Below are 21,180 nucleotides of genomic sequence, written 5' to 3' on the forward strand. Positions count from 1 at the left end.
TTTCCAACACCATTTATTAAAGAGGCTATCTTTCCTCCACTGAGGATGGTGAGCTCCTTTGTCGAAGATGAGGTAGCTGAGTACATCTGCATTTGTTTTTGTGTCTTCCAGTCTGTTCCATTGATCCTCAGGCCTATTTCTTTGCCAGTACCATGCTGATTTTATCACAGTGGCTTTGTAGTATAGTTTCAAATTGGGAATTGTTACACCTGGTGCCATGTGACTGTTGCCTATAATGGCTTTTGCTATTCTAGGTCTCTTGTGGTTCCAAATGAATTTTTGGATTCTTTTTTCTAGTTCTGTGAAATATAGTGTTGGAATTTCAATTGGCATTGCATTGAATGTATATAGCAGTTTCGGTAGTATGGCCATTTTCACTATGTTGATTCTTCCTACCCAGGAGCAGGGGATATCTTTCCATTTTTTTATATCCTCTTCGATTTCTTTTTTCAGAGTGCTGTAGTTTTCAGTGTAGAGATCTTTTGTTTCTTTTGTTAGATTGATTCCTAGATACTTCATTTTTTTGGATGCTATTGTAAAAGGAATTTTTTCCCTTATTTCTCTTTCTGTCTGTCTGTTATTTGTGTATAGAAAGGCTATTGATTTTTGGGTATTCACCTTGTATCCAGATACTTTACTGAATCTGTCAATTAAGTCTAGAAGTTTTTTGGTGGAGTTTTTTGGATCTTCAATGTAGAGTATCATATCATCAGCAAATAATGATAGTTTAACTTCTTCCTTTCCTATCTTTATTGCTTTAATTTCTTTCTCTTGTCTAATTGCTGTGGCTAATGTTTCCAGAACTATATTGAAGAGAAGTGGCGATAGTGGGCATCCTTGTCTTGTTCCTGATTTTAACATGAAGGTTTTCAGTTTTTGGCCATTCAATATGATGTTGGCTGATGGTTTTTCATAAATAGCCTTTATTAAATTGAGGTATAGACCATCTATTCCAATTTTTTGCAGGGTTTTTATCATGAATGGGTGTTGAATTTTATCAAATGCTTTTTCTGCATCTATTGAGAGGATCATATGGTTTTTGTCCTTGACTTTGTTAATATAATGTATTACATTCACTGACTTTCGTATGTTGAACCACCCTTGCATCTCTGGAATAAATCCGACTTGGTCATGATGGATGATCTTCTTAATAATCCTCTGTATTCTGTTTGCTAGTATCTTATTAAGGATTTTTGCATCTATATTCATTAAGGAGATTGGTCTGTAGTTCTCCTTTTTGGTTGTATCTTTCTCTGGTTTGGGAATCAGAGTGATACTTGCTTCCAGGAATGAATTTGGAAGTATAGCTTCTCTTTCAATTTCATTGAAAAGTTTGAAGAGTAATGGTAGTAGTTCTTCTCTAAATGTCTTGTAAAATTCAGCAGTGAATCCATCAGGGCCTGGGCTTTTCTTTGTTGGTAAGTTTTTAATTACATTTTCAATTTCACTGATTGTGATTGGGGTGTTTAAAATGTTTTTATCTTCTTCGTTCAACTTTGGTAATTCATAAGTATCTAGAAATCTGTCCATTTCTTCTGTGTTTTCCATTTTATTAGAGTACAGGTTCTCAAAGTAGGTGTTCATGATCCTCTGGATTTCTTTCGGATCTGTTGTGACTTCGCCTTTTTCATTCCTAATTGCATGGATCTGAGCCTTTTCTTTCCTTTTTTTGATAAGATTAGCTAAGGGTTTGTCAATTTTATTTATTCTTTCAAAAAACCAGCTCTTTGTTTCATTTATTTTTTGTATCGTTTTCTTAATTTCAATTGCATTGATTTCTGCTCGGATCTTTATAATTTCCTCTCTTGTTCGAGCTTTGGGTTTTTCTTGCTCTTGTTTTTCTAGGAGTCTAAGTTTCATCGTTAAGTTGTTTATTTGAGCCCGCTCTGTTTTCCTAGTGTGGGCATTCAATGTTATGAATTTTCCACGTAGAACTGCTTTCATTGTGTCCCAAAGATTCCTGTATGTTGTATTGGCATTCTCATTTATTTGTAAAAACTGTCTAATTTCTTCTTTAATTTCCTCTGTAATCCATTGATTGTTTAGGAGAGTGTTGTTCAGTTTCCATGTGCTTGTGAAGTTTCTATAGTTTCTTGTGCTATTGATGTCTAGTTTGATTGCACTATGATCTGATAATAAACAGGGGATGACTTCAATTTTTTTGCATTTATTTAGACCTGTTTTGTGAGCCAGTATGTGGTCTATTTTGGAGAATGATCCATGTGCAGCCGAAAAGAATGTATATTCTGGTTTTTGGGGGTGGAATACTCTATAAACATCTATTAAGTCCATGTGTTCCAAAGCTTGGTTCAGTTCTATTATTTCATTGTTGATTTTCTGCCTAGTAGATCTGTCAATTTGTGATAGTGGGGTATTTAAATCCCCCACTACAATTGTATTAGTGCTTATTTGGTTTTTCATGTTACTTAATATTTGTTTTATATAGTTGGGGGCATTTATATTTGGTGCATATATGTTTATGATTGTCAGCTCTTCCTCTTGAATTGTTCCCTTTACAAGGATGTAGTGTCCTTCTTTGTCTCTCTTAATGAGTTTTGGTTTGAAATTTACTTTATCTGAGAATAAGATTGCTACCCCTGCTTTTTTCTGGACTCCTGACGCATGGAGAATTGTTTTCCATCCTTTCACTTTCAGTCTATGGACTTCCTTTTGCACTAGGTGTGTTTCTTGTATACAACATATTGTTGGATTTTGCTTCTTAATCCATTCTGCCAATCTGTTTCTCTTGATTGGTGAATTGAGGCCATTAACATTGATGGTTACAACTGATATATTTTGACTTATTCTTGTCATGTTTTTGTCCATTTGTTGACTCTTTTTACTTTTTCTCCCATCTCCTTTTAGTTTCTTGCCTTGCCTATTTGATTTGGTCTGTTGGGCCTCATGTTATTGTGAATTTCGTTGTCCTTTTCTAGGATATTGTTTAGAATTCCTTGCAGTGCTGGTTTGGTGTTCATGAAATTTCTCAGGTGCTCTTTGTCGTGGAAGTATTTTATTTCCCCATCTATTTTGAAAGAGAGTTTTGCAGGATACAAAAGTCTAGGTTGGAGATTCTTTTCTTTTAGGACTTGGAATACCTCACTCCAGGCTCTCCTTGACCTAAGGGTTTGTGTTGAAAAGTCTGCTGTGATTCTAATGGGCTTCCCTTTGCATGTGATTTGTTTCTTTTCTCTTACTGCTTGTAGTATTTTGTTTTTCTGTTGGATTTCTGGAATCTTGATTATTATATGTCTAGGTGTAGATTTTTTTTGATCGTGGCTAGTTGGGGTTCTATATGCCTCACTTATCTGTATGTCTAATTCTTCCCTTCTGTTTGGGAAGTTTTCTGTCATTAATTCTGTGAAGAGCTTTTTTATATCATTTGTGTTTTCTCCTGTTTTTTCATGAATTCCTATCAGTCTTATGTTATTTTTCTTTGTATCGTCTAGGAGTTGTTGGATTGATTTCTCATGATCCCTTACTGTTTTTAATAGACCTCTTTTTTCACGGTCACTGACTGCTATCCTATCTTCTATATCTGAAATTCTATCTTCGCAATCTTTTATTCTGTTTCGTACACTTTCAATAGAGTTTTTAATCTCCTGGATATCTGTTTGAATCTGTTTTATGGATTCCATTTCTTTCCTCTGTTGGGCATTCATTGTTTCCATGTCTTTCTTATGCTGAGTCTTCATGGCTTCTATCACAGTCTTGAGCTCATCTATTTTTTTCTCAGTTTCTGCTCTAGAGTCTCGAATCATGACTTCTATTTTGCTCATCATCTCTCTGGCTAGCTGGGAAATTATTTCTGATTTGAATTTTTCTAGAGCCTGATTGATCAATTTTGTTACCTCCTGTGCTATGGGTCCAGGGAGTCCTGTTGGTTCACTATCAGACTTTTCATCCTCATTTGTCCTACTATTTGCTATTGGTGAACTGGATATTTGTTTTTGTGTCTTGCTTAAGTGTTTTCTCATTTTTATTTTTATTGTTGGGTTGTCCTTCTTTAATTTCTGGGTATTACTTAAATCTTCCTAATATAGTTGCGTTTTAGCTTTTGAGTATCTTATGACTCATAGACATTCTCGTTTTCATAATATCAGAGAAAACAACTCTTTAAATCAATCACCACTCTTTGTCCCAATTGATACATTCAGCAGCCCAATAGGATCAGGCACAGCTTGCCAACTGACCACTTATGGTAGTCATTAATGTATCACCTTTAACTCATGTGAATTAGATTAATTTCAAGAAGCAGCTCATAGTATGTTTGCAGTGAATATTCTTTTCAGTATGGCATCTTTACCATTTAGGATGGGGGGTTCGACTTAGAACAAGAGGATTAGATAAGTGAAAGAATTAGAGCAGGTTTGAAGTGAATCCAGAGGTTGTAGAATTACCTATGAACCACATTTTAACAGAGGCAGTCCATCATCTGTAATGTACATGGGACATTTAATACTTTGATGTTGTATGTGTGAAACCATTTCACAAGCAAATAGTGCATCAAGGGTTTTGGCTCAGTACTGATAATGGATTATAATAGATTGAAATTAAATATGATTTAAGTGACAGGAAAATTGTGCCAGCTAAGTAAATAATTGATTAATCATCCCCTAGTTAAACCTGGCAAGTTAAATTGCTAGGCTGGAATGGAGTGCTGCTTTCCACATTTTAGCCCTAATAAAAACTGTATTAAACAAGCGAGAAAAATCAGAAACTATTCAGAGAAGGGCCTGTCCTTTGGCATGTCTTATTTACAATGACATATTATGTGTATTCGTTGTGCTATGGAATTAATGCTAAGAAAATGAAGACCCAGCAAAAAGCTGTTAAAGAAAACAGACAAGTACAAATCTATTGTTGCTTGAAAAGCAACAAATTTAGAAGGTGAATGATAGCACATCTTTTCTTCTTTGTTTTGTCCTGGCTGTGGTAAGTGAGGTCAGTAAGACTCTCCTGATTGCCCTTGGGCCCCTGGATGACCTTGGGTCAGTCACGTAACAGAACATTTATCTAGATCTCCCATTTCCTCATCTGTAAATGAAGGACTTGGACAGAGAATCCTGAGCTGCCTGCCATTTCTTGAAACTAAAGATATTAACAAGCAAGTCATCCCTATTTAATAGTGCAATCTTGTTTTCTCTTGTGTCGTTATACCTGGTATTTATCATGTTGACCCTATGCCACTGTAGTACCCACCTGTTCCCGGATCATCAAAGAAAAATTAGCATGCACTTAGTTTATACATAGCACATGTGTTTTGTTCCACTTCTTTAAGATTAGTGGTCTTCTCCTAACACTTTATTAACCACACTGTTTTATTAGTTAGAATAGCCCATTCTGTTACCATGTAGAATAAAATAAATTTTATTGTAATTAGAGAAAGATTTACATATTTTAAAGAATGGAATAAGTGCTAACATATTAGTTTCTGCTTAAAAGCTGTTAATATTCACAGTAATTCAGCAACCTAAGAGGAAAAGAGCTGACCCTACTCATTACCGAAGGCAAAGTCGTGTTGAATTTTAATTATAAAATCCTTTCAGCGTGTGTATTTTCCAGGTCAGCAGAATATGTCCCAAACTTCTTAGACTTTGAAAGCTATGTTCTCTTTCATAAAATGGGAATTCCTATGTCAAAGAGTAACAAAGCTGAAAGTAAATCACCGATGGTGTAGTTAAGGCACCTACTGTGGAGTAGGTGTTGCCAAATGTTAATGATCACAGACACTGTAATATCACTGAGTCCTAAGTAACACAGTGAAGGGTCCTCCAGCCAATCTGTAAGATCAAGAACTTGTTACATTATGTCAGTCTTCTTAACTGGTTCATAACATTGGGTTGACCTTATAGCAATTCTACATTGTCTAATTCATAACCTAAGGCAGATAGATAACTCTTCTTAGTTTGATATAAAAATAAGAATACTCAAACTATATCACTGTTCTGCTATCTAGAAAAGACTGACAATCATTCATTAGCCCTTTCACTTATACTGGTCCAAGGAATACAAAAACAGCTTTCTTATCTCTAAATGTAAACATTTAGAGAGCCATATGGTAAAGATCCATGAATCAGCTTTGCTATAAAATGTTATGATTATTCTTCATATTTGGACCTGAGCTGGATCCAGTCATATTCCCCTAGATATAAAGACTGAAAAAGGCAAAAATATGATAAAATTCAGAAATCATGCTTAACACTAGCACCATATTTCCCAACTACTGGGTTATAAATGATCTAGTGTTTGTTTCTGTAACAAATTCAAAAAAGAAAACTGAGACCCTTTTACTCAATGTTTGCATATTAGAAACTTAGAAATAATCTTAGCGATATTAGTGAAAACTCTTCCAACATTGATAATGAGAAATGTGAGCATTATTATCACGTCCTCTTGGGTCCCTCCTCTTCTTTTTAATGATCTATCTAGTCATTGCTAAACACAATAGGATAATGGCTAGCTTTTATATGTCCCAGGTCTATATAAAAAATATTTTATATTTTCACTTTATGTTCATTGCAGTTGATTTAAGGATGGCATTTTCTTGGTATGACTGGGAGCATCCAGTATCCCCTTAGAAACTGAGCTGAAAGTGCAAGAGTTTGGAATGATTTAGACAATTCTGAGCACACAGAGGCCCACAGCCCTCTGCGGGATGGTGTCACCCAGTACTAGTTCTGGGATTCATCTAGACCCACACATCAGCAGACACCAATTCTAGTGACTCTCATTTTTTGGATTAGGAAATATCAGTTTCTTTAGTTTTAATCAAAATTTCTCATAATCTGGTTTAATGATGTCATAAAGGCATTGGTTTACTCTGCCCCAAGTGACTGAAAATATTTGCCATGAAAAATAGATTATTAGTTTTATAGCCCTGTCTATCTCCATACCTCTATCAAGAATATGAGAAGAGATATTAAATTTCAATTTTTAATAAAATTATTGACACCATTTGGGAGTTTTATAACACCTGACATTTGCTTTCAGTGTTGGGGGAAGAAGAAGAAAGTAAATTGATTTGGTATTTATTTCCAAGGTTGGAGTAGGGCAAGTTACTTTAAACATAAAATATGTATGCTGCCTTTGAATGCAATGAACAGAATGGGCTGTTGGTTCTGAAAATGAACATAAATTTTAGAATAAAATGGGTAATGTGGTAATGATAATAATGTAATTTGATTGTTAAATGAACCTGTTTTATTATAGTCATCATCAGATTCCTATTGCCAGCTAGACAGCCTTCAAAATTGATATTAAGTAATGTTTGGACCTGGAAAACAGCTCAGGAGTGAACAAACAGATCCCTTAATGAAAGTTAGCTTCTTTTCCATAGTGTTTCCTCAGTATCACTTTTTTTGTTGTTGTTACCGAAGTTAAAAAACTTTTTTTTCCCAAAATAAACGTCTTCAACTATGGACTTCCTTCCAGAAGATATCTGACCTTTTACCAGTGGAGTTTGCTTCCACCAGTTAATGACACAGAGGTCCTGAGAAGCAGATAGCCGTGGGTTTGATGGCAGTTTTGACTGGCACCAGGAAGGTGTGTGCCTGGGAAAGGCCCCGCAAGAGCTCCCGGGCCTCTCTGTTACTACCTCAGCAGATCAGCCTGCATCTCCCTGGCTGCTTTAAACGCTGGATAGTCAATTTGGAAGAGTTCTAATAGTATGTGATAAATGATGTAGGAAAAATACTTGTTTGGTATCAGGAATAGAATTCAGGACCTTGCACTTGCAAGGCGAGTGGCAGAACCACTGAGCTGAAGAATGCTTATTAAAATGTCAACCCTTAGCCAGGCATGGTGGCACATGCCTGTAATCCCAGCACTCAGGAGGCTGAGGCAGGAGGATCGCTGTAAGTTCAAGACCAGCCTTGGCTACATAGTTCCAGGTCAGTCTCAACCTTGTCTCAAAAAAACAAAATAAATAAATAAAATGTCAACTCTTCAACACTATTTGTCACTGGACCCTTAAGAGGAACTGCTCAGGATAGGCGTCCCTCTTCGAATACATGAAATATATTTTCTTCAAGAACAGATTCAATCAAGTTCCCTGGTTGGGCCATGAGGTTGTTGGCAAATTCTCTTGGAAAAATTCTGGTTTCTGTAATGACCTCTGGCTTTTTTAGGAAAAGGCCCAAAAAGCTTGTACAGAGGCCAGCTCTAATCTAATTTATTTTATCTGCTATTCCTATACCAAGAACAATGGAGTGCCTGAGTTCTGTTCTGTTCTTTTCTTTTCTTGCCTTACTAAAGATAATGCTACTTTGTTTACCCCAGCAATGTTCTTCACGTAGATAGATGTTAAACTATGTGATACATTTTAAAATCAAAATTTTAATTACTTTCCGCTATTCTCAGCTCATTGCAATCAGTAGCCATCTTGCTTGAGGATAAAACAAAGCAAAACAAAAATGAGAGCTTGTAGGAGGAGCAAAGGCCTTTTCCTAAGTGGGAGACAGAAGACCATTGTCAGTGGCAGCTGCCGGGCGCCTTCCCCAAGCACAGGCTCAACTGCCAGAGGGTTTGGGAGGTCTTGAGCTTTCCACTGATGGTTCTTCCTCTCTAATGAGGTCACCTCTCAGCACAGTAGGTGAGACAGAGACCAGAAATGCGGATTGCAATTAGTCTTTGTTTACAGATATTTCCCATAGCTTCCAAACAACCTCAGAAACTAAAATTGGGGACAGCTTCTCTACAGATGCATAAAAGAGCTGGATACGGCACATCTTTTTATTGAACATTACCTAAGTGTCAGGTGTCGTACAGTGCTGTCTTTTTACAAAGCACCTGCAGTTACACAGTGGTTCCACTTCCGTAGGAATGACACTAGCCAGGAGTTCATGGAGAGGTGGCTATTTAACAGTTAAAGCTTTGTCATTTACAATTTTATGTAGTCAGAGTAGTTACATTATCTCCAGTATGCCAGCCACCTCTCCACACACACGTACACCACACAATTCAGAGGGTTTAAATGACCTGCTGGAGCCCCCACTCTCAGTACCATATTCTTCAGAATGAGAATAATACCATCATACCTATGTGAGCTATTAGAATTTCATTATGTGAGAAAACACTTTAAAAATTCATGCATCCTCTACAAAAAAAGCATTTTATACCAATTAGCCCAAATATATATATGTGTATATATATATATATATATATATATATATATATATATATATAGTAAGCAAATAAGCATCTGCCCACCCCTCCTTTCAGTTTTCATGGGAACTGACATAAGCCTGAGTTGAGAACAACAGAGTCCTTCTGGCCAGTGAGGCTGGAGCGATTCAGGATACATGGGTGTGGCTCTCCGCAGCCATTGCAATCTCTGCTGTCCCCAAGGCTGGGATTAGGATGTTCAAGTTGCCATGACAACAAGCTGCCACTCAGCTCCCAGTCTGCCAGATCAGTTGCCTGGGCCAGCATTGGCCTGCTTATTTTTTGTTTTGTGAGCTTTTCTTGTTTTTTTAAAAAATAAATTACCAAAGCAGATTCTGTCTTATTTGGATTTTTCTATCATCTTAATTCCTGAGTAGTTTTTGGATATGATTGGAAACCAATACAGTAATTCTCTTTTCTGTAGACATTTCCTCTTAGTAAGACAAAATGAAGGGTAGAACTCTAAACAAAATTCTGCTTGAATTCCAGCCCAAAGTTGAGGAAGCAGGCATTTATCCAACGGAAAACATTTGCTGGAGCTTGGTCAGGATGCAAAGATTGTCATCAAAAGGTCTAGTAAATCTCCTTGTCTTAAATGTATTGATGCACAACCATCTGTGTAGATGTGTTTGTCAGGCACCACCACAGATACTTTCAGATTCACTCAGTCCTCACAGAACTTGTGTGGGAGACATTGCTGTTCTCTTTATTCAGGGGGAAATCTGCCCAAAGTCTCAAAATGCTACTCTGCCCAAGGTAGGGTCTCTTCCGCTCTACTATGCCACTTTTCTTCATGGTCATATTAGGCCTCTTCATTCTTTGCAGGGAGATTAGTGGCAACCAAGATAAAACAGAAGACACTGGGTGACCATCTCAGTTCCCCATTCTCCCACTTTTGGCTGAGAGCTTCCACATCGGTTTCTGGTTTCAAGATCACACTAACTAGTCAAGGACTCCCAAAGGGAAAGATTGCCCATGTTGTCTTCTGACCAAGAATCCTGAAAGTCATTTGGTACTTCGGTAGAATCAGTGCCTCCACAGGATCCTGGGTGAGCTCTCCAGTCTCAGTGATCTTCTCTAAGACAAGGCTACTCTTCCCTCTGCAGTTTGGGTCAGTCTGTGCTTCTGTAACTGGATGGGTCAGGTAGTATGCCTTGAGTAGAACAATGACACAGTAAAGGATGTGTTCAGAAAGAATTAATCCAAAGGTCACATACAAATTGGATATTAATAATGAGATTGAACTCAGAGAAACCAACTGGGAAATCATTCTAATAATTCAGGTGAGGAATGAAAATGTCAAGTGGACAGGGCCAGAGGAAAGAGAGGAAAATGGATAAATGAAAGAGGTAGGATGTAGGAAGAATCAGAAGGACTAGGAATGAACTGGAAAGGTAGATCTAAAAACATAGAACAAGCTGGCTATAACTAAAAGAATCCTCAAGATTCCATAAACTCTATCTTCCTGCCTTTCTCTAAATTTCTTTTCTTCAAATATTAACAATGAGGATAAACTCAACCTTTTTACATTCACTTTTTGGTGTTCCATTTAATTATTTATATTGTTACCATATTGCTTTCTGCTACTTTTCATTGCAGATGGATTAGCTAAACTTTGTTTTGCCGCCAGGGAACAAGCTGAATTACTATTTATAATGTCGTTTCTATGGAAAATGAATTATAAATTTCAAACAGCCTTGCAAATAGAATTTTGGAATATGGAGCTGTGGAATTCTTATTCCATTTTATTTGAAAAAGAGATATTCTTGTAGTAGATTTTGTGGTATTGACTCTCAGAAGAAAGGTAAAATTGAGAAGCATGTATTTGCATAAAAATTAGAAGTTAAAGGATGAAAATCATTGAAAAGTAGATAGTAGGAAGAATAGAGGCAGCACTGTATACTGTTTGTTCAACTAGTTTACCACTGAAAGAAAATTCGGCACAAACTCTCCTTCATATAAAACTTTAAAAATAAATAAGTAAACTTTGCTATGTTGAAAATTAATTGCAGTTATATGAAGATAAATTACCATTTTGAAAGGAACCTACTTCAATGACCATGTCTCTGAGTTGTGAAGAATGAGCTGTTATATCAATCAAAGTAAATGCATTGGCAAAAGTGCATTGAGTTACACGTTTTAGTATAAATGGATTTAAATCAGTGCACTTAACAATGGCAAAGGAAAGGCTGCCTGCTTGGTGCTGTCTAAGCAGAACCTGAATGAGTCATCTGGAGTTGGTGTGCATGCCTTTCTGCAGGGATCTGCTGTTGAGAGTATCATTTTATGATCCAAGTTTCTGTGTTTGATTCAACTCAACAGGTCTTTATTAAACACCTCTCATATGCTAGCAACAATATAGGCACTGAAAGAAGATGCATATAACCCTTCCCTGCCACTAAGAAACTTGTAATTTAGTTGGGGAGACAAAACAAATACATGTAAGTTGGTTAAAATATGCAAAACATACATTATGTTCTGTTGCCAAATCCTTGAATAGATTTTTACTGCAGACATACTGGAAGAGAAAGAATGGGGAGAGAGAGACCTCTAGGAACAGAAGTGGTCTGGGGAGACTTTGTAAAGGAAGAAAAAATTGAGGAAGAATTAGAGTGGATTCAGCATGGAATGTCACCACCCAGAGAAAACAGACAGGTGTGCTGGTGAGGAAGATGGGTAATCACAGCCTCACCCTGAGGGTCTGCATCAGACATTATAGAAGAAGAAGTCCAGATAGTTGAGAGGTGGGCAGATCTTGAAGGCCCAGAATACCTATGTATGGATTTGTTGCATCAAGTAAGGAGTGAATTGTTACTGCCAAGACCATGTGATATTAAAGCAAAACCACAGAAGCAGGAGCAAAGGCAAATGAGGGAGCTGGTGCTACCAGCCACGTGGATGTTCTGGATGACGAGCTTTAGAGCACTGGTTCTGTCACGCCTCTGGCTCTTAAATAAAAACGCCCACATAGTAAATGGACAAGGGAAATAGCCTTAACCTGAAAATGCCAACTGAAACTACCTTTAAGGAAATAAGAGTCCAGATAGGAAAAAGTCTTACCAAACAAAGACTGAAGCTGAGGGACTCTTGTCAATTTGTACAGGCTGTAGCCCAGTCAGGCAGCTCAAGTGGGAACTCGAGAGAGTGAAAATATAGCTGAATCAAATTGACTATCTTTCATGATGCTGAAATGATGCCCTGTAAGTGAAAATGTGCTCACTGCTTGGGAGGCTGGAAGTGATTAGTCAATTGGATATGGTCAGGAGACCTTCCCTTGTTGACAAATTCAAGGAATTTTTCACTTAAGGCATTGTATAGAAAAGGCCATAACGTTATCTGATTAGTGCACATTGTCTGAGAACCCCCACTTTTCTATTGACTAAAGCTGAAACAATAACAAAAAGATCTGTAATGCAATTTAGTTTTTATCCTGGCTTCTCACTTCCATTATCCACATTCAGGAAAGCTTTTCTTACAGTGGCAAAGTTTGCTGCGTGATCCAGGCCCTCACCAGTGGCCCTCAGCCTTCATTTCTTTCTTTCTTTCTTTCTTTCTTTCTTTCTTTCTTTCTTTCTTTCTTTCTTTCTTTCTTTCTTTTTGAATGGGTACTGATTTATTAAACATAAAGTGTTTAACAGTATTCCACATCTCGCCAGGCTTCCATATCCACCAGAAAATTATGGAATACTATAGAAATATTTTCATTGAGAAGGTAAGGATGTGATTTATAGAATAATTAAAATTATATATGTATTTCTAACACTTAAGAGGATCAGGGGTTTAGCTCAGTGGTGCTGCCGCCTGCCTCACAAGCCTTCATTTCTAAGCATTGCCACTACCATTAGCCAGTGATCTGTTCTTCTTCCCAGAGTGCCGTAAGTACACAGCTAGATGCCACCGCCCACCTGTCCATAGCCTCAGGACTCAGACACTGACTTGGATGGGAAGGGTGAGAAGGATGGGAAGTAGACGTTGGAGTCAACCATGCACCTGAAGGATCCTTAGCAAGACTGTAGGCTCAGGGGCAGAAGGTACAGGGGATGGGGGAGATGGAGTGGACCTCTGGCCGCTTCTTAATTACACAAAACACCCCTACAGTGCACTGCCTTTCAGGTACAAGTACATCCTAGAACTTGGTCATTTAAGTGTAGATTTGGAATGAATCTCAGAAAGAAAAGCTAAGAAATGATTAAAAAGCAGCCCAAAATTTATGACTCTTTTAAAAAGTTAGATGAGCAAGCTGCCTCTCCCTGAGTCTGGGTGCGGCATAGTTACTGTCTGAACTTCCAGGGTCAGCAGTCAGGTCTTCCTCCGTTGACATCTGCGTGGGGGTAACAGTAAGCCCTGCTTTTGTCAACAAGATCCAAGAGTGAAGGCTGCAGAAGCCTTGCTGTGGACTGGTTGCATCGGCACCATGCTGCATTTGTGCTTTTCTGCTTTGAGCATTATAGGCTCCATTTATTTTTTTAACAAGTGGAAACTGTAACTGCCACACCTCCCCTGGCATCTTCTATTCTCCAAGCCAACATATGAAACAAGTCAGTGTAAAATGTTCTAAAAATATTTGCGTAATGCTGGAAAATGCATATTTCCAACATGTTCTCCTTCTGAGCACTTTGTCTCGGGAGTAAGCATTACCTTTCCATGCTTGTGTTGTTTATGTGTCAGGCCCATCTTTAGCCAGGTGATTTTTCTTTTATCCATGTTCTTTATGAAATTGGCTCAGGTATGAAAACATGGAACATTTTTAAGTATCATTATTCATCCAATCAACAAAACTCTATTGAACACATGTTTGATATTCATTGGTTCAGGTGCTGAGCATTAAAAGGTAAAAAAAAAAACGGGCTGGGGATTTAGCTCAGTGGTTTGGTGGCCGCCTTGCAAGCACAAAGACCCGAGTTCAATCCCTGGTACCAAAATAAATAAATAAATAAATAAAAGGTAAAAAAAAATTGGTCCCTCCTTCAAAAACTTGAAGCAGGTAAACAGACAAGTCAATAATGTAATGTGGAAATAAATAGGCAAGTACATAAATAATTAGCATATAGTAATTATATGGTAACTGATGTATCCTATAGAAAAGCCATAATATACAGTAGCAGCTTGAAAGACTATTGAGGATCAGGGAAGACTTAGTGGAAGAGAGTGAGTTTTGCAGTATATGTTAGAGTGCAGGAGGAAGACAGCAACAAAAGGGAGTTTCAGGAAGAAAGCGTGAGCATGGATAAGTGTGATCTGAAGCAGTGTGGAAGCTAGAGAGAACTGTAAGCAACTCTGCGTGCCTAGCACAGGGAGCCTGTGTGGAAAGGGATTGGAGTGGAGTTGGGGCTATGGAAAGAATGACACTGAAGAAGTCCTTGTATCCTGTATTAGGAGCTTTTTATCAGTTATCCCATTAGCCGGGATAGCAAGCAGTACCAAGTGTGAAGTAAGGACATGATATCATCATATTAGTGCTTTGTTCAGATGACCTTGACATAAGTAAGAAGAACAAATTGTAGACAGTGGAGGCAGAAGCAAGAAAACCAGATAGATTTTCTTTCTGGTGTTCCAGTAAGGTCTGTAAAAGCCTGAACCCTGGCAATATCAGTGATTTGAAGGAAGAGACAGTTAGGGATGTTGAGGGAGATTGACAGATGTGGTTATGGGGCGTGTGTGTGTGTGTGTGTGTGTGTGTGTATATGCAGATGTTTCCCAGGTTTCTAGCTTAGACATGTGGGTTGATGATGAGATGCTGGTACCTTTAAGAATCTGAGCCACAGAACAAGTGTAGGTGAAAAGACAATGAGTTGAGCTTTGGTAGAGGTGGACTTATGCATGGAAATTTAAAGTGCACTTGTTGCCTATATGAATTTGCGGTTTAGAAAAAAGGCCTGGGTTTGACAAGTAAATGTGGGAGGGTGTCTGATGTGTACATGTTGTAGGGATACTGGAAAGGGAAAGAACGTGGGAGATGTGGGGAACGCAGATGTTTGATGATCAGATCTGGGTTGGAGGCCTGGCTCTACCCCTTGTGCTTGCTGTGTGACACTGGGAAAATCGTGTAAGCACACCAAGCCTCTCTTTTCTAATTTAGGAAGTAAGAAAGTCTGTATTATGGCTGTGATTCCTTATATATTCAATCATTGATTAAGCAAATACTGAGTTCTTTCTGTATACATATATCTGGAAGTACAATTGTGGACAAAACAAAGTCCATGCTCTGAGCTGGCTTTCAGTGTTGTGCTAAAGCAGGAAACAGATATTCAACACATAATAGCAGAAGCAATTACCATTGGGGAAAGTCCACAGAACTTCATAAGGTGACTGTAAGAACTCTTGCCCAATTGAGTGAATCCTCAGATGGTTCCAGCAAGGGTGGTGACATTTGTTATCACTATTCACAGAAGGATGCAGGAAGACTACGGATTCCAGAGCATCCAGGAGCAAATGAGAGGGAAGACAATAGCAATAATGAACACAGATAACTATTGCAAAGTCTAACTAGTAAGAGAGATAAAGATTTCAAGGTGTGTGTGGAGAAGACTGGTGGCAGAGGAAAGACTTGGAGTTTTGGGGATGTGAGACTTGAACATGTTATAGAGAGGAAAGAGGGAAAGAGCCAGATGCAAAGAAAAGCTCCCTTTCAGAGACAGCATGGGAAGATCAAGAGGGTGTATGCATTTTAAAATACAGGGAGTGGCACATGGTGGGCACTTAAAATGATATTAACTATATGTAAGCGTAAATGCTGTATTAGTCAGGCTTCCGCAGAGGCAGAACCATGAAGTAAAAGTAATGAAGTGGGAAGAAAAGGCAGTTTTGCCAGGTTTGGGGAAGACTGTCATGAAAGGAAATACTAGAATGGTTGTAGTTCTGTGGAAGGAGAAAAAGCAAAAGAGCTGCTTGGTGGAATAAGCTGGAATCAGAAGAATAAAGCCTTATGTTAAGGTACAAGATCCCAATAATGAATGTAACTGTACTGTATACCTAAAATGTACCAAAAAACTCAATTTAAAAAAAAGGAAACAGTATCTTTAGGTGGAAGGTTCGCAGCAGGTGCTACACGGACTTGGAAAGGCTGCTAGGTAGACCTGAAGGTGATGGGTCAGAAATAAATGGGGTGATTTTTTCCCTCATTTGTCAAGGGCAAGTCATGATTTATGCTTGTTCTGGTTACTATTTCTATTGCATCCCTTTTGATTTTTAATACATTGCAGGGTCACCCCAGAGAAAAGTAATGAAGACTTTAAGACAAAAGATGATTCCCTAATCAGGAAACCAAGCAAAAAACACACCCAAAATTAAGACCAATTTGCATATTTTGCTTACACACTTGAGCCATACAGTAGTTTAATTCACAGGATTAGGTCCTATACAGAAATGCTTGGCTCAAATTCTCAAGCACATAAAGCATTTATAATGTAGTTAATTAAACCACAGTATTGAAAAGATTTTTTACTGGTGTTGGTTATTTGAATTGATATCTATAGAAAATAAACCTGAGAAGATATAAATATTTATTAACCCATTTAAAGAGAGCCGTACTGTTATTATATATTCTAAATAATATCTTTTAAAAAATAAATTTTCCAACACAAAAAATTTAGCATTTTTTCCTTTTTTTAAATATCTATCTTTAATATTTATCTTAATTAAAAAAGGCTGAATTCTCATGTCTGCTTCTGTCTTCAATCTCTTGTGACTGATTGTTGAAATCAATCTCTTATTGAAATACGTAAGAAATCCCAGCCTCACACAAATATGTCATTTATTTGTCTGTTCTCTGTTGCCAAAAACACAAGAGGTTTTCTAAGATTCATGGTTCTGGGAGATCAAGATCAAGAGGCCACATCTGGTGATGGCCTTCTCCCTGGCTGAGTCCCAGGGTAGGCCAGGTTACCACATGGCAGGAGACAAGTAACATGTGTGCCTCTCTTCTCCGTTTCTTATAAAGCCACCAGGATTCAATCATGGGAGCTTCAAGGTGATGATCTTATCTAACCCTAATCACCTCCCAAAGACTCCGCCCCTAAAAAATCTCAAGCCGGTTTTCCATAGGATGACCTAGATCTGACATCAGCCTAAGGTGCGGGATCCCAGCACCACCTCACAGGACCCATATATAGAAGGTCTTGCAGGTTTCCTCTGGATTTGGACAGCACAAAAGGACACAGACTCCAAGAAGAGCTTGCTAGTGTGGCTTTCCTCATGATAGCCGGCCCTGCATCCTCCAGGGTGTACTTTCATCTCACTTTATCCTCTTTTACTCAGCCCAACCTCACCAGTTTCTCCCTCACTTTTCATTTTTACTTTTTCAAATAAACTTTACCCCTGCTTAAAAAATAAAATAAATAGAAACCATAGTAAAACTGAGTCTTCACCCTCTTACTACCGCACAGTAGGGATTAAATCTCAACAAATGAGCCCTGGGGAGCCCCATCTCAAATCATATTCAAACCATAGCATGTGGGGAGGAGTATTTTAACAGACTGCAAAGATAATTGTGGATATTTTTATCACTATACTAAAGCTCAGCAATGGCAGTGTCTTAAAAACTACTTGCAATATGGAACCCAAAATCACATCAGTTAGCTTTTTATACCCTGTCACATTAAAATCCATTGGTTTGCCTTGTATTCTGAATGTGCTGCTAAAGCATGCATGCTTTTTCTGTTGTTGTTTTTGTTTGTGTTTTTGTGGTACTGGAAATTGAATGCAAGGCCTTCACAGTGAGCTTCATCTCCAGCCCTTTTTTTATTTTTCATTTTGAGCCAAGGTCTCACTGAATTGCTAAGCTGCCCAGGCTGTGCTTGGATTTGCTGTTCTCCTGCCTTAGCCTTCCAAAGTCCTGGGGTTACAAGCACGTGACACCACGCCCACCTCTACGTGACTGTTGATGTCATCTGTTGGTACACTGAATTAAACAAAAGTTTGGACAACAATAACATATACAGAATATACAATATTAAAAATTGTATCAATTAGTGTTGCCACAGATTCACCTGGAAATCTCTTTAAAGTATTGGAAAGCTGCTAAGCTCGTGTTTGTAGATACAGGTTTTCCAAAATGCTAATTTTTGCTTAAAAGCTTGAATTTTATCACCAGCCACACATCCACCAAAGCTGTTTCCTTAAAATAACAAGCTCACTTTATTCAGTTTTAAGAAATGTCTTCCAAGTTACCAAGTTTGAATAACTTTAGTATGTCTATCAGTAGTTATTTCAAGTGAAAATGGTGACCCATGAAAAATGTAGCCAGTTACAGTGACAGCTCAGTTGTACATGGTGTCCATCCCACTTCCACCCACAGAAGAGGAGCTTTATTTACCTTCCCATTTCATCATGCATAGTATGCCCCATATTTCCACATCTTTCTCACCTTCTATCCAGTTTAGTCTCTACTATAATAAGGCAGTCTATGTATATGCTAGATTATCTTGGTTGTTTTTATTATATAATAGTACATGTTTTATTATATAATATTAATTCTATTATATAATAGACTTATATATTATATAACAATATATTTATATTATAACATACTTTTATCATATAATATTTATATATTTCTTTCAATTGTGGTTTTACTACCCAAATTATGGAGTCTTCCAAAGGCCACTTCTCAGACTTCTCATTTTTTCTCAATATTCAGTACATTTTATCTAGATTCATAGAAGGCACACAGCAAAGTTATCAAGTGATAAATTAAATGAATGGATAAAATTAATTAGGGTTTCTCTTAGATTTTGTCATTTATAGCAAATCTTTGTTAAACTGTATTATTAAGACAATAAGTGTCAACCAAAACAGTAAACATCTTAATGGCTTGTGTTTATCTATATCAGCAAATTTGCATTTGTGTATGTTTCTTCAATAATAAATTACATTACATTACTTCTAACATTTGTTATCTCTAGAGACTAACACTACCAGTTGAAAACTAAAATCTGGCATCTTCTTTGATACAAGGTGAGTCTTTCTAGCTACAGCATGATCACCTTTTGAAGAAAGTGATTTATTTACTCTTTCTGAATTATATCTAGGTACTTATGGCAACTTCACAAATGAATGTTGTAGTATCATCAATGGCTTGTTGAAACATATTTGTAAAATGTAATAAGATTTTTTAAAACTCACACTAATATAATTTCTCAAATCTGATGGTCAGGTGTATTCTATATTATTAAACATTATTAAAGTTTATTAAAAGTTATAGTCTATTAAAAGTTATAGCCTGTGTTTCATATATTTAAATTTGGTGTATTTGTTAAATGTTGGTTTTAACTAACAGTGAATGATCAGTTCACTTCTGTGTGTAGGCATCTAATTAGAAATAAAACAGTTCTTGAGAATTGGTAAGATACAATTGCAGAAAGAAGTACAGATAAGTCTCTATTTTCAATTCATCCATCTCCTTCAGTACCATTCCCTTGAGTAGCTGCTACACATTTGGGTGAAATTCATTAGATGTTGTGAAGATATAGGAGAAGTCTGTGGTGTGGCCTTTACATTTAAGAATTTATTCTTTAAGATTTTTTTATTATATATAAATATGTGTCCTATGCAGAGAGATTTGTCTCAATTAAATGAGTCTTTAAAAAGAAAATCCAGTTGAAAATTTTAGTAATCTGATTTTCAAGTATTGTTTTAATGCTCCTGCACAACTATCAGGTGTTATTCATTACTGTGTAGCTTGCTCTTTCAAACTGTGCTTGAGATTCGTGTTCCCAGTGTACCTGTTAATACCATGTGCCATGACGCCCCATTCCTGGAGAGACAGCGACCAGCATGAAGGCTCTGTCCTGCAGCTGTTATTCCTGCCAGCTCCTGAGGGCACACGTGGGGCAGACCCTGCTGAGTTTCCTAAGGCCGCTTTTGACACCAAGCTGCAGAACTCAGCCTTGGACAATCTCTCACCACATTGGAGCTGACAGTATGAATGCAATCATGGAGCTAAATGGTGTTTCAGAGAATGAGGTTGAACCTCCTCTTTAGTTCTGCCTCATGCCAGGTTACCAACTGCCCCAGTTTCCATGGGACTGTTCCAGTTGCAAGACATGAAGTGTGAGGGCCCCTTTTATGTTGTCCAGTTTTCCTGGCATTGGTACAAAATCTCAAATCTGGCACAGTAGGAGTGAACTTGGAACTGTAGTTTTGCAGGAATTATGAAAGAATCAGACATAACCAGTGTTTATTGATCTTCAAAGAGAAACTTCCAAGCATTTCTTTCCCTGAGCTGGTTGTACTTTCTATCAACAGCAGCTGATACGGAGCCTCAAACCCACTTGGCACTCAGCACTTTTTGTCAGAAACTGCTTGTGTTACTAGGCCAGTGGTTGCCCTAGGTGTTTGTCACAAGCACTTAAAATGATTGCTTTTACAGCTGCAGATGGCTGTACCAGCTCCAGACAAAGAGGGTCACTGAGGGTTCTGCTTATATGATCTGCTTTCTGGAAAGAATTTGCTAGATTTTACAATGGGACACAAGCACACTAGACTTTGCTGACCCAAGGAATTTTTACAAGATTAAATCAGCCATAAATTCTCTCTGGGCCTTATTTGTCCCCAACAATTCCTCTAGGGGATTTTTGAAAGTTTGAATTAAACTATATGTTCATATACATTGAGATACTGAACTTCCACTTTCTATGGGTGTACTTTTGTGAGCCCATCAGAGGGAAATACAGGTACAGGGCAGGGTGCTCTGCCTCCCCTCTCCCCACAGAGGACTGAGGGACAAAAACACTCAATTACACTTGATTGTGGTCTATGCAGACTCTATTTGATGTTATGACACCAGTGAGAAAACAGAACAGGGAATCAAAATAGCCTTCAAGTAACCTTCACCTATTATGAAATGAAAGTTATATACTACAGGGAGTTTGCTATTTTAAAAAATAATCTTATTTTGAAATTTTTGCTTCTTCACCAAGTTTCATCCCCGCCCCCTTATACCTATACAACATTTTAAAGTTGTGGATGTCATAGCTTGGAACAAGCCTGAACTCTTTTTTTTTTTTTTTTTTTTTT

At 37.6% G+C, this 21,180-nt stretch overlaps 1 protein-coding gene across 5 annotated transcripts in view; it reads left to right on the forward strand.

The window, feature by feature from the left end:
- Ncam1 (neural cell adhesion molecule 1) overlaps positions 1–21,180 on the forward strand; it is a 315,792-nt gene that overhangs the window by 193,543 nt on the left and 101,069 nt on the right. The gene's annotated exons all lie outside the window — the stretch shown is intronic.

Source organism: Fukomys damarensis, unplaced genomic scaffold, assembly GCF_012274545.1.
Source record: "Fukomys damarensis isolate Sample0158 unplaced genomic scaffold, DMR_v1.0_HiC HiC_scaffold_16, whole genome shotgun sequence".
Lineage (NCBI taxonomy): Eukaryota > Metazoa > Chordata > Mammalia > Rodentia > Bathyergidae > Fukomys > Fukomys damarensis.